The 17,378-nt window shown below is 42.9% G+C and overlaps 1 protein-coding gene across 2 annotated transcripts in view; it reads right to left on the bottom strand.

The window, feature by feature from the left end:
* The window catches only part of LOC109898567 (protein TANC2), a 141,051-nt gene that overhangs the window by 95,706 nt on the left and 27,967 nt on the right, over positions 1 to 17,378 (bottom strand). For both annotated transcript variants that reach the window (XM_031827540.1, XM_031827542.1), the window contains exon 2: positions 6,314 to 6,414. The gene's annotated coding sequence lies outside the window, so the exon portion shown is untranslated. The remainder of the gene's footprint in view (positions 1 to 6,313; positions 6,415 to 17,378) is intronic.

Here is a 17,378-nt window from a genome sequence, read left to right as displayed (position 1 = left end):
CCCAGAAAATAATCTGTTATCTGCAGCCTGGCAGATCATCTCTCAGTACAGTTGTGTTCTGGAGTTTACAGGCAAGGTGGGAGCACCAGAAGGTTTCAGATTACGCAGCCGGTCAGAATGATGCATGATGACAAGATGAGGTAAGGTGAAAAACAGAAGGAGAGGTGTGTGTGTGGGGGGGGGGGGGCAGAAAGAAGCAGTAGAAGAAACCTAGAATAGTGACTGATCTGGTGTGTGTGTGGGGGGGGGGCAGAAAGAAGCAGTAGAAGAAACCTAGAATAGTGACTGATCTTGGACAACTTTGAAGTAGAGAAAGTACATACTTTGTGAGCACTGAACTCAAGGGAAAGATGTACAATGAGATGAGGGAACTCAGGGGATTACTATACCTCCTCTAGTGGCCTATAGATGCATAAGGGCTGTGGGTGTGAAGGGTGATGAGGGGGTTTGAATAGAGTAGTAGGAGGATTACATTGGCTTCATCACTCAAGCGATCAAACAGGAGGGGGAAACGGCATCTATTTGGAAATGTGCCGGTGTGGATGGGGGCTTTGTCTATGGTGTGTATATTTCGTGGGAGTGTACTACTACACACCTGATTGGATAAACCTCCTGACAGTACATATGTCTAACCCATCAACTAAACAGTCACGTCAACAACGTGAAAGAACACCACTGACAGATCTGCTGCAGTCTGCATCAGATGAGAACCCCGCCAAGCGAACGCCCACTCCTACTTCCACTTTGTATCCGACTGCCTCGAAAACAAATCTGCTTCGTGCTGCGGCTCTCTGTACACAAAGCCGGTTGACTGTTATTGCTGTACTCAGACACTCAGTCCACCTGACCATGAAAAACAAGGTGCTCTGTAATTACGCCAATCTTATGTTCGTTCTCCCTCTCCGCACTTCCTCTCCATCATCTCTCCTCACTTGTGTCTGTGCTGTTATGTTCAGTGATTGGGTGAAGAGAATGAGAGAAAGGGAGGATATTAAAAGATAAATAAAAAGGGAATGAGAGAACAGAAACAGAGAACTAGCGAGTTACAGCATGAGAAGTTGCGTGAGAGATGGGAGGTGAGAGCGAATACAGAGAAAGATGTGTGAGAAAGAGAAGGAGGGCTGTGACTATGTCAACGGCCATGATGGCACGAATTGTCAGACAAAATGTCCACCATGAGCTCCTATCCCTGAGGGCAGGTGTAGGGAGCGAGAGTTATAATTAGAGGTCGACCGATTAATCGGAATGGCCGATTAATTAGGGCTGATTTCAAGTTTTCATAACAATCGGAAATCGGTATTTTTGGGCGCTGATAAATAAAAATAAAAAAAGCTTTATATCTTTAATTAACTAGGTAAGTCAGTTAAGAACACATTCTTATTTTCAATGACGGCCTAGGAACGGTGGGTTAACTGCCTTGTTCAGGGGCAGAACGACAGATTTTCACCTTGTCAGCTCGGGGGATCCAATCTTGCAACCTTAGAGTAAACTAGTCCAACGCTCTAACCACCCGCCTGCCTCTCATTGCACTCCACGAGGAGCCTGCCTGTTACGCAAATGCAGTAGAAGCCAAGGTAAGTTGCTAGCTAGCATTAAACTTATCTTATAAAAACAATCAATCATAATCACTAGTTATAACTACACATGGTTGATGATATTACTCGTTTATCTAGCGTGTCCTGCGTTGCATATAATCGATGCAACGCTGGGGGATGATTTAACAAAAGCGCATTTGCGAGAAAAGCACAATCGTTGGACGACTGTACCTAACCATAAACACCAATGTCTTTCTTAAAATCAATACACAGAAGTATATATTTTTAAACCTGCATATTTAGCTAAAAGAAATCCAGGTTAGCAGGCAATATTAACCAGGTGAAATTGTGTCACTTTTCTTGCGTTCATTGCACGCAGAGTCAGGGTATATGCAACAGTTTGGGCAGCCTGGCTCATTGCGAACTAATTTGCCATAATTTTACATAATTATGTCATAACATTGAAGGTTGTGCGATGTAACACGAATATTTAGACTTAGGGATGCCACCCATTGAGAGAAAATACCGAACGGTTCCGTATTTCACTGAAATAATAAACATTTCATTTTCGAAATGATAGCTTCCGGATTCGACCATATTAATGACCAAAGGCTCGTATTTCTGTGTGTTATGTTATAATTAAGTCTATGATTTGATAGAGCAGACTGACTGAATGATGGTAGGTAGCAGCAGGCTCGTAAGCATTCATTCAAACAGCACTTTCGTGCGTTTGCCAGCAGCTCTTCGCAAGCACAGCGCTGTTTATGACTTCAAGCCTATTAGCCTAATGGCTGGTGTAACCGATGTGAAATGGCTAGCTAGTTAACGGGGTACGCGCCAATAGCGTTTCAAATGTCACTCGCTCTGAGACTTGGAGTAGTTATTCCCCTTGCTCTGCAAGGGCCGCAGCTTTTGTGGAGCGTTGGGTAACGCTGCTTCGAGTGTGGCTGTTGTCGATGAGTTCCTGGTTCGAGCCCAGGTAGGGGCGAGGAGAGGGACGAAAGCTACACTGTTACACTGGTAATACTATAGTGCCTATAAGAACATCCAATAGTCAAAGGTTAATGAAATACAAATGGTAGAGAGAGAAATAGTCCTATAAATACTATATTAACTACAACCTAAAACCTCTTACCTTGGAATATTGAAGTCTCATGTTAAAAGGAACCACCAACTTTCATATGTTCTCATGTTCTGAGCAAGGAACTCAAACGTTAGCTTTTACTTCTCCAACACTTTGTTTTTGCATTATTTAAACCAAATTGAACATGTTTCATTATTTATTTGAGGCTAAATTGATTTTTATTGATGTATTAAGTTAAAATAAGTGTTCATTCAGTATTGTTGTAATTGTCATTATTACAAATAAATAAATAAATAAATGAATAAATAGGCCGATTAATTGGTACCGGCGTTTTTTGGTCCTCCAATAATCGGTATCGGCGTTGAAAAATCATAATCGGTCGACCTCTAGTTGTAATGTGCCTGCTGTCTGAAGCGAGAGGCAGGGGGTTTAACAGCAGCTTGGCTTGCTCCGATTTGCAACTAAAAGAACATGATAATTGCTCATGTTGCTGCTGGCCCGATGAGTGACATCTCACCAATCCTGGACCTGGAAGGATGGTCTAATCTTGAGTGGCAGTGTGAGCTTCCAATGACATGAGCATCCAATGACACAACGTAAACGGTTGGAAAACAAGGGCTGAGGCGCTCTGTCAATCCAAAATGCTTTGCTGTCCACCCAGACCCCCAAGAAGACCGATAACTAATAAGCACTCCAACGCCTGAGTGGGTCTGAGTAAACAGACCGGGGCTCATGCAGACAGTCTAATTGGCTATCGGAGCTAAATAAATTGTTAGTTGTAGTGAATGTACATGACAGCACAATCATGCAGGGGGAAATACAGTATGCGTCAAGGACGGCTTGTTTTGCAAATCATACAGGGGAGAAAACAATTCACTTAACCTACAAGATACGCGGGTCATAGGTGAAGATTATTTGGTTTGACAGCATTTGAAATTGAACTGCTCATGACAACAGCGAAGGGTAGAATAGTTAAGTCTAAATTAATTCATGTGCATAAAAGCATGCGGACTTGCTTCAAGACAATTAAAAAAACGGCAGACATTTGAGAAACAGATGCCTGTGCTTAAAATAACACACAATAGCTTTGTCACTTGATCACAGGTGGCAAGCTAACACCTTAATCACAGCGGTGCTCAAAAGTGAGACGTCGCAGTGGTTCTCGGCGGGCGATTTGAACTATTTTAATGCGCCAGAATGTTTTAAAGGCTTTAGGCTAATGCTAAATGCTAAGCAGATGAATAGTCCTGCTGATACTTTTCATAAACACGTCATTAGCAAAGGCTTGAAAGCATTTCCTAGGTTAATCGTATGAGTAACGCAGCAGCTATGTCATCAAGGAAAGGTATGCAGCAATGGCGCTGAGTTGGACCACTTGAGCATGGGTTACAAAATCTTACGGAGCGATTTTCTCCATGGAAGTGGACCCTAGGGATCTATCACGCTTACCTGATTGTAAAGGTTGTAAGAAGTCATTATTAACCCCTTTAAAAGGCATTAGGTCAGTCTCTAAACCTTCTCATAAAAGATCGGTAATGTTTTCATCATGTCCTCTTGAGTAACAAACAGATCAAACCACAAGCAAATCATGAGAGGTTTACATCCTAATCTCATGGAATCCCCAAGAAATGGTCAAACAATTAGCTAGGCACCAGCCTGTCTGTTCATTTGACATGTCAATAAAACGAGTCACTGAAAATAGTGAAATACTTTTCCAATTATTCTCTCCATTAGCCGGTATGATTATATAAAGCATAAGCCTACTACAGAAGTGACTCTAGAAATCAGAATTGTTACATTAATACATATTCATTTAAGATAGAAATACCCCAGAAACCATTCAAATCCGTCTTTGTTTGATGGATTTCCATCTACATATGCACCACCACCACAAAAATCCAGTCCCTGTCGGTTTCTTTCACACTACCCCATTCAGCCATCACGTCTTAAGCAAACAGCACAGTATCTCTTACTCCCCTTGACAACAGCCACAAAAGAAAGTCAGTCGGCTGCCTCGCAGCTAATTGCCCTTTGCCTAGCTCCTCCCTCTTCATAACAGATCAAAGGTAATAATCCTCTGCTAATCCACTGTGGTGTGCCTGCCCTCGCTGCTGTTATGCTCATTATGGCCGCCTTGAATTGGCCGGACTGGATATGCCATTCGTTGTCTCCTCCTCCTCGCCCGGCCCTCGTCCGTTCTAAAGAAAAGGGACCTTGCGACGGTCTCTCAAAACGCCAAGGTCTCCTCCAGCCACACTGGCTCCATTTCACAGCAAAACACCAATTTCACGGCTGGGCGGCCACTGGATAATTAGATGAGCCTTGGGTGGACATGGTGACGCTCGCCTCAGCTCTGTGAGAAGAAAACAAGACAGTGTTCTCTAAAGAGAGGCTAGGGAGAGGGCTACTGAGCTCAACACAGGGCTGGCTTTGTTTGGGTCTCACTTGTTGCTTTATTGCATTAAATGAGTATGAGATGCGTGGCAATTCTTGGTGGAAGTTAGTCTTTCTGGTTGTTGCTCGATGCAGTTTTGTGCGTTATTGGAGTCGTTTGATATCCGTGAGCAGTGAGATGTTTTGATCAGTCACTTGTTGCTTCCTACCCATCAATTAGCAACGTGACTGGATTTTGTTGTTCCCAAAACAATATCACCAATCAGGACAATGAATTCTAGCTTGTGGCTATAGGAACATTGAAAGGAGAGTTTTGTTAAGTACCTGCCTTGCTGCTGTTTTGAAAAACCAGGTACATGTAAATGACATAGCCCATCTCTCACAAATGTACACATGCTAAGTGTATGGCTGGATATACAACTGACCCATCATCTTTGACAGCTCCAATTTGTATCTTCAATTTTCCAATAGACATCGAAGTCTCTGTAGAGAATGTAACGTTTTATGAATTTAAGGTAAAGTGTATTTAGGTTTAAATGCAAAAAAATAGTGCATTATTTTTCACGAGGAATATAAAACTGCAACACGTGGAATTACCATTGCCTACCTTACCTCTGCCAACAGTTCTATCTGGGGAACTATTACCATTGCCTACCTTACCTCTGCCAACAGTTCTATCTGGGGAACTATTACCATTGCCTACCTTACCTCTGCCAACAGTTCTATCTGGGGAACTATTACCATTGCCTACCTTACCTCTGCCAACAGTTCTATCTGGGGAACTATTACCATTGCCTACCTTACCTCTGCCAACAGTTCTATCTGGGGAACTATTACCATTGCCTACCTTACCTCTGCCAACAGTTCTATCTGGGGAACTATTACCATTGCCTACCTTACCTCTGCCAACAGTTCTATCTGGGGAACTATTACAATTTCTTGGTCGTAGTGTAGAGAAAGAGTAGTTTGGACCTGAGAGAGGATGTACATTTATAGAAGTTGAACAGTTTCATTCAGACCATATAATGTGACCATACCCTGCTGTTGCTTCCCTATAAAAAATGTAAAACGTGGTTTTGTAGAGTTGATAGTTTCATGAACAGTTAAGCTACTCACAACGGACCAACTTCAACCAGATATTCAGTTTCTCACAGTCACGAACACTGTCCCTATGCTCAGACAAAACTGGCATTGTCTGCCCCACACTTTTTGTGGCGTAACATGACATCTAAACAATAGCACATGACACGCACATTACATTTTTTTTTTTTTATCTGGGATGTAGGCTGTGGGGACTTACCATGAGTAGGAGACAAAGGCCTCACAGTGAGACGGGTGGGGCAGCAACGGGCTCAAGCCTAAGCCCTCCTCCCATCTCCCAACTGATGCACTCTGGTGTATCTGCAAAAGAGAAAACATCAGTAAGTATTTCATAGTGTCAACAGTCACCAACCTTTGCATAACCCACTAACTGAATAACACAGTCTCATTTTCAATTAAGGTTTATATTCTGACTGCATGGCAGACAACATAGGAGTTTGGGATTTTTAATTAAGACATTAGCTTCACATGAATATGGGGCACAGTATCACATGGTGAAGTCAGCATGAGGACACACCACAGACTCCTGCATTACTTGCTGTTTGGGGTTTTAGGCTGGGTTTCTGTATAGCACTTTGAGACATCTGCTGATGTAAAAAGGGCTTTATAATACATTTGATTGATTGACTCCTCCCCTGGGAGAAGAGAGGGAGAGATTCTGTCAAGGCCGAGCCATGAAAAACATCACAAAAGAAAATAAAAACTCAGATCTGTCAGAATAATATTTCAACAATCTGGCCCCGTTCCTGGACATCCTTCGTTCTTTTACCCTTTCTCCTCCCTCTACTTTGGTGTTCATGTCTTTTTTTCCTCGAAGGAGCACCTTGACCCCTTACATGCTGACATCACCGCTCGCGTTGCAAAATAAATGTAGACATGCATGTTATTCAATTACTGCACCCACACTACTTGCACGCACCAACAAGCGTCTGCATTGCCAAGAGCTAAAGTAGAAGTCAGTTCTATTTGTGACGCTGATTGCGCTGCAAGTCCTGCCTCTCCCATCTCCACATTCGTTAAAATAACCATATACCCACGTGCCATCTCCTCATTGCATATACCCACGTGGGTGACTGAAAGACGAATGGAGGTCGGTGGTGGTAATACACCTTCAATGAAAGTTAATTGCCAATCGCCATATACAGTTGAAGTCAGAAGATTACATACACTTAGGTTGGAGTCATTAAAACTCGTTTTTTCAACCACTCCACAAATTTCTTGTTAACAAACTATAGTTTTGGCAAGTCGATTAGGACATTTACTTTGTGCGTGACACAAGTAATTTTTCCAACAATTGTTTGCAGACAGATTATTTCACTGTATCAAAATTGCAGTGATACAGAAGTTTACATACACTAAGTTGACTGTGCCTTTAAACAGCTTGGAAAATTCCAGAAAATTATGTCATTGCTTTAGAAGCTTCTGATAGGCTAATTGACATAATGTGTGTCAAATGGAGGTGTACCTGTGGATGTATTTCAAGGCCTACCTTCAAACTCAGTGCCTCCTTGCTTGACATTATGGGAAAATCAAAAGAAATCAGCCCAAAATTGTAGACCTCCACAAGCCTGGTTCATCCTTGGGAGCAATTTCCAAACGCCTGAGGGTACCACGTTCATCTGTACAAACAATAGTACGCAAGTATAAAGACCATGGGACCACGCAGCCGTCATACCACTCAGGAAGGAGACGCGCTGTGTCTCCTAGAGATGAATGTATTTTGGTGTGAAAAGTGCAAATCAATCCCAGAACAGCAGCAAAGGACCTTGTGAAGATACTGGAGGAAACAGGTACAAACCTGAAAGGCCGCGTTTGGTGTGGGGGGACAAAATCAACTTGCGCTCGATGGCGCGGGGCCGGTTTGGGTATGGTGTTACAGCGCATGGAAAGTTTCCAAATGTTCCGCCCAAGAGGAGACATGCATAAGGGGTCTTACCTCAGGTTTCTAAAAGTGAACTCACGGGCAACGCTAGGCTCTTTTGTGCATGCAACACACAAGCCCCGTACGTTATTGCGGTGTGTGATACAGATACAACTGAGCTATAGCCAAAACACCAGAGATGACAGATGAGAAACGGAGGAGCAGCCCGGTAGACTGGAGCGAGTCTAGGGATTTTAAGCAAGCGACACCCGAACCTGCTCAACTGCAAGAAAGTTGCACATCCTCTATGATGTCATGATTTCCCCCAAGGCATCAAAGGTCCCCATCTCTTGCAGCACTGGCTTTTATGATAACAAAAGAAAGGCTGCGTTACACATGTATGGTCGAGTGAAATATACCTACATGTGGAAGACTAACACAATGCTCAGACTCAAGAGGCTTGCACAAACCGTACTGGCTGACATCTCATGTGGAATTGATGTGGTATTTTCGCATTCAGGTACTAGTCGAATTCAAACAATGTTTAGCAGTATTCTTGGCTATTAAACTGGCCAGGAAAGGCAGAGAGCAGAAGGGAGCGAGAAGAGTGTTATTATTTATGCTTTATAGCTGTTGACAGTGCAGAGTGATCCAATACTAGTCAAAGTGAAGCGATATTTCCCCCAAGAAATAAGTTACATATAAGGAGACGCACAAACACACATGCAAACACAGAGGGATATAATTCAATACCCTGAGTCCACTAGGGGAATGGGGTGATTTTCCAGTTAGGTTATTTGTCTTTGGCTGAGGGAGTAAGCTTAGAGCCCCTCCACTCAGAGAAAGCATACACACTGGGCTAGGGGAATTTAAATCACCCACAAGTTCAGTCATCCAAACCAGAGAATGAAAGTAAGAGGGTGCATCTCAATAGTATAAAGTAGCTCTCTGACTGAATTTAAAAAGCAGGAAAGATTAAAGAACTTAGCCTAAAAGCTACTGGAAATTTTCTTTCACCTCCACACATCAGCGCAGACAAAGGAAAGGAAGGTGCTTGGCCAATTGAGTTGAAATCTGGACAACGTACAATAGGTTGGCAGCAAAACTTCAAGTAGCCTACACCATCATCCACCCACCACCAGACAATAGCAGAAGCTCTGAGGACAGAGTTAGCCATATTACAGTGAATGCTTCAACCAATACTCACTCTGACAAAGCATACGGATTCTTACTCAAGCCACAAAATGGCCGATGTGTTGGTGGGTTGCGATCTGCGGGTCCCTATTCAGCTGAATGAGAGGGCAACTGAATTGCTGGGGAAGGATTGAGAGGCGATAGAGAGTTCATTCACTTTGTCTTAGAGGGCAGCCCTTGACTCCTACATGCTCTGGCGGGTGTTGGCCCCGGGCGGGGAGGAGAGAATATGGGATCTGTCACATATGCAAATCCTGGCTACGAGTCGCTGGGCGCTCTGAACAAAACAGACATTATGTGAAGAGTTTATAGGAAAGAGAGAGAGGGAGATTCAGGTGGTGAGAGCAAGGATGAGTGAAGTGGAGATAAAGTTTTAAAAAACGAGGGGAAGGTATAAAACAGGCTGCACATGAAGATGAAAGACCCAGTTGTAGGGGCAGACACGCACACACCTGGACACACACACACACACACAAACGCTATGCTCAAAGAAACCACAGAACTAGACAAGCCACACACAGCACAATGGACAAATAGTCAAAAGGAGAAAAAAAATCTCCACCCACCCACAGACAGATACTCAATCCACACATACTGTACAATTCACACACACCATCAGGAATCCAAAACATGTTGTGAGACTGAGCACCCTGGGATTTGAGCAGGGAGCACAGCCGCAGGGTCACGCTGCCATTACGACAGGATTGGAAAGAAGGGGGTGAGGGTTTGGAGTTGCTGAGCACAGCACTGGGATTGCCACACTGGAGAAGCTCTGAGGTGTGTTTGTCCTGTATTTAACAGAGCCCCTCTCAACCACAGGGCACCAAAGACCTCCAGTCAGTCAAGCGTGGCAACTCGAGTCACAGTCTCTTCTAGAGGTCGACCGATTATGATTTTTCAACGCCGCTACCGATTAATCGGCCGATTGAGAAGGAAAAAAACTGTATTTGTAATAATGACAATTACAACAATACTGAATTAACGCTTATTTTAACTTAATATAATACATCAATAAAATCCATTTAGCCTCAAGTAAATAATGAAACATGTTCAATTTGGTTTAAATAATGCAAAAACAGTGTTGGAGAAGAACGTAAAAGTGCAATATGTGCTATGTAAGAAAGCTAACGTTTCAGTTCCTTGCTCAGAACATATGAAAGCGGGTGGTTCCTTTTAACATGAGTCTTCAATATTCCCAGGTAAGAAGTTTTAGGTTGTAGTTATTATAGGACTATTTCCCTCTATACCATTTGTATTTCATTAACCTTTAACTATTGGATGTTCTTATAGGCACTTTAATATTGCCAGTGTAACAGTATAGCTTCCGTCCCTCTCCTCGCTCCTCCCTGGGCTCGAACCAGCAACACAACGACCACAGCCACCACATCGAAGCAGCGTTACCCATGCAGAGCAAGGGAAACAACCACCCCAAGGCTCAGAGCGAGTTAAGTTTGAAACGCTATTAGCGAGCGCTAACTAGCCAGCCATTTCACTTCAGTCACACCAGCCTCATCTCTGGAGTTGATAGGTTTGAAGTCATAAACAGCGCAATGCTTGACGCACAACGAAGACCTGCTGGCAAAATGCACTAAAGTGCTGTTTGAATGATTGTTTACGCACCTGCTTCTGCCTCCCACCGCTCAGTCAGATACTTAGATACTTGTATGCTTAGTCAGATTATATGCAACACAGGACACGCTAGATAATATCTAGTGATATCATCAACCATGTGTAGTTAACTAGTGATTATGATTGATTGATTTTTATAAGATAAATTTAATGCTAGCTAGCAACTTACCTTGGCTTACTGCATTTGCGTAACAGGCAGTCTCCTTGTGGAGTGCAACGAGAGAGAGGCAGGTCGTTATTGCGTTGAACTAGTTAACTGTAAGGTTGCAAGATTGGATCCCCCGCGCTGACAAGGTGAAAATCTGTCTTTCTGCCCCTGAACGATGTTCCTAGGCCGTCATTGAAAATATGAACGTGTTAACTGATTTGCCTAGTTAAATAAAGGATTAAATAAAGGGGTAAAAAAAAAACATTTAATAAATAAATATAATTTAAGAAAATATGTAAAAATACGTTGGTTTTTTTTAACGAAAAAATTATAATAAATATAAAATAAAAATCAGCACCCAAAAATAACGATTTCCGATTCTTATGAAAACTTGAAATCGGCCCTAATTAATCGGCCATTCCGATTAATCGGTTGACCTCTAGTCTCTTCACAATGGAATCAAGTAGCTCTTACAAAAGCAGTGTCAACTCGTGCTACATATCAAATGTAGGCCTTCTAGCTAATTAAAATCACGAGATGGGACATGGTTATGGAAGGCTATCCAGTTTCAGTTGTCATCAGCAGTCCTGAGGTAAAGGAGACTACAGGCTGTTCTAGGGCTGCCACACCCAAACCTCTTTCTGCGTGGGCACCATACTCCTACACAGGGTGATGAAAATCATTTCTAAGCTCCAGACGTTTGGGTGGCAGTGTGTATATTGCACTTATGGTATGAAAGCCTCGATTGTTGCTTCCTCAGAGTAGAGCTGGCTGAAGTGAGTTGTATAATGGTATGCAGAGAGAAGAATAATGTGGTACGGCAAACCAAACCACACAGCCAACAGTGAATAGATGCTCATTCAGATCCTCATTCTTACTGGGGACATTTACTGAAGAATGGAGACGTTAGAGGCAAAGAGTCAATTGTTCCCAGTATCTGGTCTGGTCCCCAGATGTAGCATGATGTGGCTCTCCAGAAGATGAACAATGGTTAGCCTACATTTGGATCTTTTTTTTTTACGCTGCAAAAACCTTATCGGTCCATTTGCGTTTTGATACAAAAAACAGCTCAGTAATGAGATGTTACCAGGATTAGATATATTTGTGTTAAAAACATTTTGAAGATGCTGAAAAAGCCAACACCCTGTAGAGACAGTAGAGTTTCAGTTTCAGTAGAGCACAATGACTTGGCACTTTGCCAACTTAAGTTTCCCAAGTGCTCCACTAATTTTAGCACAGCTCGAGTGCTAGATGGATGATCCCAACTCCATGGTGACTCCAAGGCTCAGTGAAGTGTGTGTGTGGGGGGATGAGAGAGGGAGGTGGGTGTCATTCCGTAAGTCTGGATAACTCTGGTCTAGACACGCATACTAAAGCTCAGGATCGGAGGAAGGGAAGGGGGAGGGGGCTCTCAGGCAAACCATCTGTCTTCAAGCTGATCAAAATCTTGATTACAAGATGTGGAGTGGGATTCGGATAGCCTGCATCTTTAGGATATTCATCCTAAACACTACTGAATAACCCACAACGCATGGGTCATAGGATGCATTCAACAGATACATCCTGTGTACCATTCATGTTTGTGATAAGAGGATAGTATGCTCTGTAGCGTACACCAAAAACTTGCATCCTTTCTCCAGGAAGTGCACTTCAGATTTTAATGGCCCTCAATGTGTCCTGGGTTGACCATTTCGATATTTATAGATTTTGGTCTTTTCAATAAATCACAAAATGGTCATGCATCTCCTTAACAGGGGACTTGCCCCAATGACTGCCCCCCTACTTGCTACCCATAGCATATATATTTAGGCCACTCTTTGTTTGCGTAAAGGGCACTGGGCAATAGAAGGTCAGAGGACAAGCCCGACATGGATAAAAATATATGGGGAAGAAGAATTGAGGGGAGTACAAAACCACCTCCTTGCTGTCACCATGGCCACATTAGGCCAGTAAGTGTTTGCAGTCACTTCAGCCAAGTATAATTTCTGTGCAACTTAAAAACAAAACTAAATATTTGTGGTGGACAGAGAGAGACACTAAGCTTTAATATCTCTGGCGAGATGAGCAATCAGAATGTTCTGGTTCCTCATTCTAGTTTTCATGTTCTGACTGCATGATTTTCTTTTCAAAAGGGTTTAATTTATTGCTTGCCTTCTTGGCTATCAGACCGGAGGTGACAGCCAGACAAGAAAACAAATAAGAGAAGACTCATTCCACACAGAATGAAACACAATGAAGCAGATTCTCTTCCTCCTCAGAGCACCGCTGCTATTCAGTACCCAGTGCCCCCTCGGCAGACTGAATTTGTCATTCCTTAGTATGAAATAAAATTGGTCCCCCCCACTCCTACCCCCTCATGTTCCCCCTGACACCCCTCCAACTTCATCTCTCATTCCCTTAAAAGCAGCCTGATCTGCTCCTATTTCCTGTTGGCCTGCTGTGCCCCTGCCAGGGGGGCTTAGCAGGGTTAACACCCCAGGCAGAGGGGCAAGGGGTCTGTGGCGAGGGAAGGGCTTGGCGAGAAGCCAGCCCGTTTTTTTCTGTGGTCAGTGACAGGTCAGTAAAAAGACCCTGTCAGGGCTGATGCACGAGGACAGGCAGAAAAGGGAAGGAGAGGTGACAGGTAGACACCCAGTCCTCCATTATCTTAGCATTCTGCCAGGACCCAACACAGAGCCAAGGGTTACGCCTGTCAGATGTGTCAGTCAGGACCGACCTTCCTGCGGTCGCTCCACCACATTTAATATCAGTCTTTCCCAGCAGGGTGTTCTTGTTCCTGGGCTTAGACCCACATTTTAGCCATGTCTCCCTTCTCCCGGATCCTTGTCTCTGGTGGCACAGTGTGATCTGTGCATTATATCCATCTGTGCTTTGGTTTCATAAAGAGGTAATCAAGGAAGAGCTCCTCTCGGAGTCCAATAATAACTACATAATTTTGCATAAAGTTATGTTTCATATTCTCAAAATGTTTTGTGTTTGAAAAGAACATTACTTAGCTTGCTATTAAAACCATTTTAGTGTTACCACGTTTAACTACACTGAGGTTGTAAAGTTAGATGTAGTTTCAAACCCCTAGAGAAAGGCTGTCAGTATAAGAGTTACCACAGCTCAGTCCTGCAAATTTAACCCCCCCCCCAAAAGAAAACTACATAAAAAAAAATAGAAAAACTAGTAAGCATCTTTCTCTCACACCTAGCAATAGCTAAATGCAAGTAGCAAACTGAATTACTGTTAACACAGAAAATACCAACCGTGTGCTTGGAGGTACCCATCAGGGCAACAATGATTCTCTCTAGCTCCGATAGCATATGGCACCTGTCATCCTAAACAAACCATTTCAGGAGTTGCTGAACAACACATTGTTTGCTCCGAACTAATATAAAGCCATTATTTAGATAACTCAAAATCAGTGAATTGCCTCGTGCATATAAGGCCGATGCCTAAGCAGAGACCTGGACCTTCATCTGTGGGGTCCTGAGTTGCTGCCAGTTATCCAGTGTACAGCAAAAACAAATCTCTGAGAAATGCATCTGATATCTCTATAAATCCAGTCTCAAATTTGCTGTGAGGTGTTCAGACCAAAAACGTCCCATGACATTGACGGCATATCCAAACAACACTCAACATATATTCCTGGTCTATCCTGAGGACTTGGGTCATTCCTTGAGTGATCCTCAAGACCAACAGTCCAAGGAAGTCAAGTATACAATAGGACCCTAGAAATTATGAATAGCGTGAGACTACTTTGTGGGTCAGGAAGTCAGGATGTGCCAGAGAAGGACCAGAGTATGATGATATAAGAGCCTTCTCTGGGCTGGAGGAGCTCTACTGGTGCCTCGTTTTAAAATTAGCCATCCCCCATCCTTTACCATCCCTTCCAAAAATCCATCTCATTAAGTAAATTACACATCGGCGTGCCACCAGAGCGGAAAATTGCAATTTCACAGTCAGTCCCTTGGGACTGTGAGGAGTAGCACTCTGTCTGGCGAGACTGAAGTCTCAGTGTGAGCAGTCAAAGGTGAGGAAAGCCATAGGTGCTGTGTTTAAGACATCTGAGGATGCCTGTAGAACTTTGACATGCCTTGCTCTGAATAGCCTGAGGGGATACTAAGTCAGTGTTGGAAGGTGGCAGAAGATGCCAGTACTGTAGTCACAGGAACTGTGAGGGGGGGGGGGAGAATTCACACCTGATGGTCCATGTCTGACAACTGGGGAACAGTGAGATAACTGCCTTGCTCAGGGGCAGAAAGACAGATTTTTACCTTGTCAGCTCCGGGATTCGATCCAGCAACCTTTCGGTTACTGGCCCAACTCTAACCACTAGGCTTAAAGTCAATCAAGCTAAGCCCAAACAAATGAATGATATCCATCGGAGATGGGAGGTGTTAATTTCCTGACATGCAAAGCCCTTAAGAGGGAAAAAGTGGATTCTACAGATGATCTCAAATGTAATTTTTCCCCCCCATGAGGAACAATCTCTCAGTTACTCTAAACTGGAGAGTCATGATATCACTCTATTCTGTGATGTCCTTCTAAACTGAAACTTGAGTGAATGAAATGAGTCATTGCATTTCTCTGATTTCCTCAAGGTTGAAGTCATCCAGGTTATTAAAACAGCCTATTGTAATAGTTTTGGGTATCAGTAAACTATGATAGCCTATATGAAAATAATTACATCTTCAACTGTTATGCCACTAGTGAAGGTAATCAATACAGTAACACATCGGATATTATTTTTGATTACTGTTTTGAGAATATCACAATATTATTTTTGCACTAGTTGGCTGTACCTGCACCAAAACTCTAGTATTTTTCCTTCATAGCTTGTTCTCCATCTTCTTTTTACAATAGGGTGCCATTTTTATTTACAGCACTTTTATTTCCATGATTGAGCAAAAAAAAAAATTTTCACTGCTCTCTTGTCCGTCGGCAGCAGACAAAGTGAACAATGTCTGGAACATCGAATCACAATAAAATCACAGTACCAAATCGCAATACATATAGAATTGTGAGAATCGCAGTACATATCATGCATCCAAGTATATGAGATAATATCCTACTGTAAGGTCCATGGCAATTCCCAGCCCTATTCGCCACCATTCCAAATGTGAGTATTTCAGTGGCTCTTCTGTGGAAGAGGATAAGCAACCTCCTCCAGTGTGTGATCTCCTGGTCTCAAGAACATAATGTGGTTCTTCAACAGATTCCTTTTCTATTTCAGACCCATGCATGCTTCCATTCTGCACACACAGGGACATACCGCGAGAACGGCAGTACAAGATGGATGACCTTACACACAGGGATGGGTTATTATTGCAGCAATCCAATGCATGGCTCTATAGAGAGTTGTAGCACTGTGAGCCAAGATAGCAGCACACATGTTGGGAAGCTGTGGCCGTGACTGGGTGTGTGTGTGTGTGTGTGTGTGTGTGTGTGTGTGTGTGTGTGTGTGTGTGTGTGAGTTAGGGATGTGTCAAATGAAAAATGTGCATCCATTTCAGATGGTTAAGCATTGCACCTGTACTATCATTACTGTACCTCAATTCCACCACAAAGTTTGCATTTCCTTCTCATTTAACTTCTCAAAGAATTGCCATATAGGACTTCGCTGCTGTCGCTTGCCTTTCGCCACCATTTTTTCCAACTGTTAACAACGAATGGTGGAGAATTTACTCCTTGCACGTTGACTCCAAGTGTCGACTCCCCATTTCGGAGTGTCAAGATTAGATTCCACTTGGAATCGACTCTTAAATTCCATATTTTTGGAAAGGAGGAGATGGTGTTCTCGGAAGTACAGCAACTAATCAAAACACTTGCATCTTTCATAGCGAGCTAGCAAGGGACGAGAGAGAGAGGTACAGTATAGGCAGGTCGGCCACCAGGCAGACAGGCCTAGTGCATGGTTCTGACTATCTAGTGGCAAAAAAAAAAAATGGGCTGAAAAAACGTGGTGCGCATATGTCTTGGTAATCTGTTTTACATGCCTCCCAAATTCACCAAAGTAGCCTACGGTTCCTCTTCCTCTCTGGTTTTTACACAACTTTATAGCCTATGATCTAGTTAGGCTATAACAAGGAAAATAAAGTTGTGATAACTGCACCGTGATTGTAATTTTGTGGGGGGGATCCTGATTTCGTTGAATCGTTTTGACATTTAAACGTTCACACCCCCCTAATGTGAGGCCTAACCCACTGAACAAGATAAGGTGCATGAATTTGTTTCTTTCATTTGCATGACAATTTGTTTGCCACCATCCCCAGAAGGCATTGTTCATGCTAACACGTACAAACAAACCAAAAATAATGGTGGAAAGATATTCATGGCTTTTTCATTTTCCCTTTGATTGCTCAAGCATTTTACTTTTTTTAATAGACAAGAGAAATAGAATCTACTCTTTTAGGTAAAATAACCATTAAAACCATGAAACACTCA

The sequence above is a fragment of the Oncorhynchus kisutch genome, linkage group LG6 (assembly GCF_002021735.2).
Source record: "Oncorhynchus kisutch isolate 150728-3 linkage group LG6, Okis_V2, whole genome shotgun sequence".
In the NCBI taxonomy this organism is placed as follows: domain Eukaryota; kingdom Metazoa; phylum Chordata; class Actinopteri; order Salmoniformes; family Salmonidae; genus Oncorhynchus; species Oncorhynchus kisutch.
Note: the sequence above shows the minus strand (reverse complement) of the source record. Positions and strands in the feature narration are given on the sequence as shown.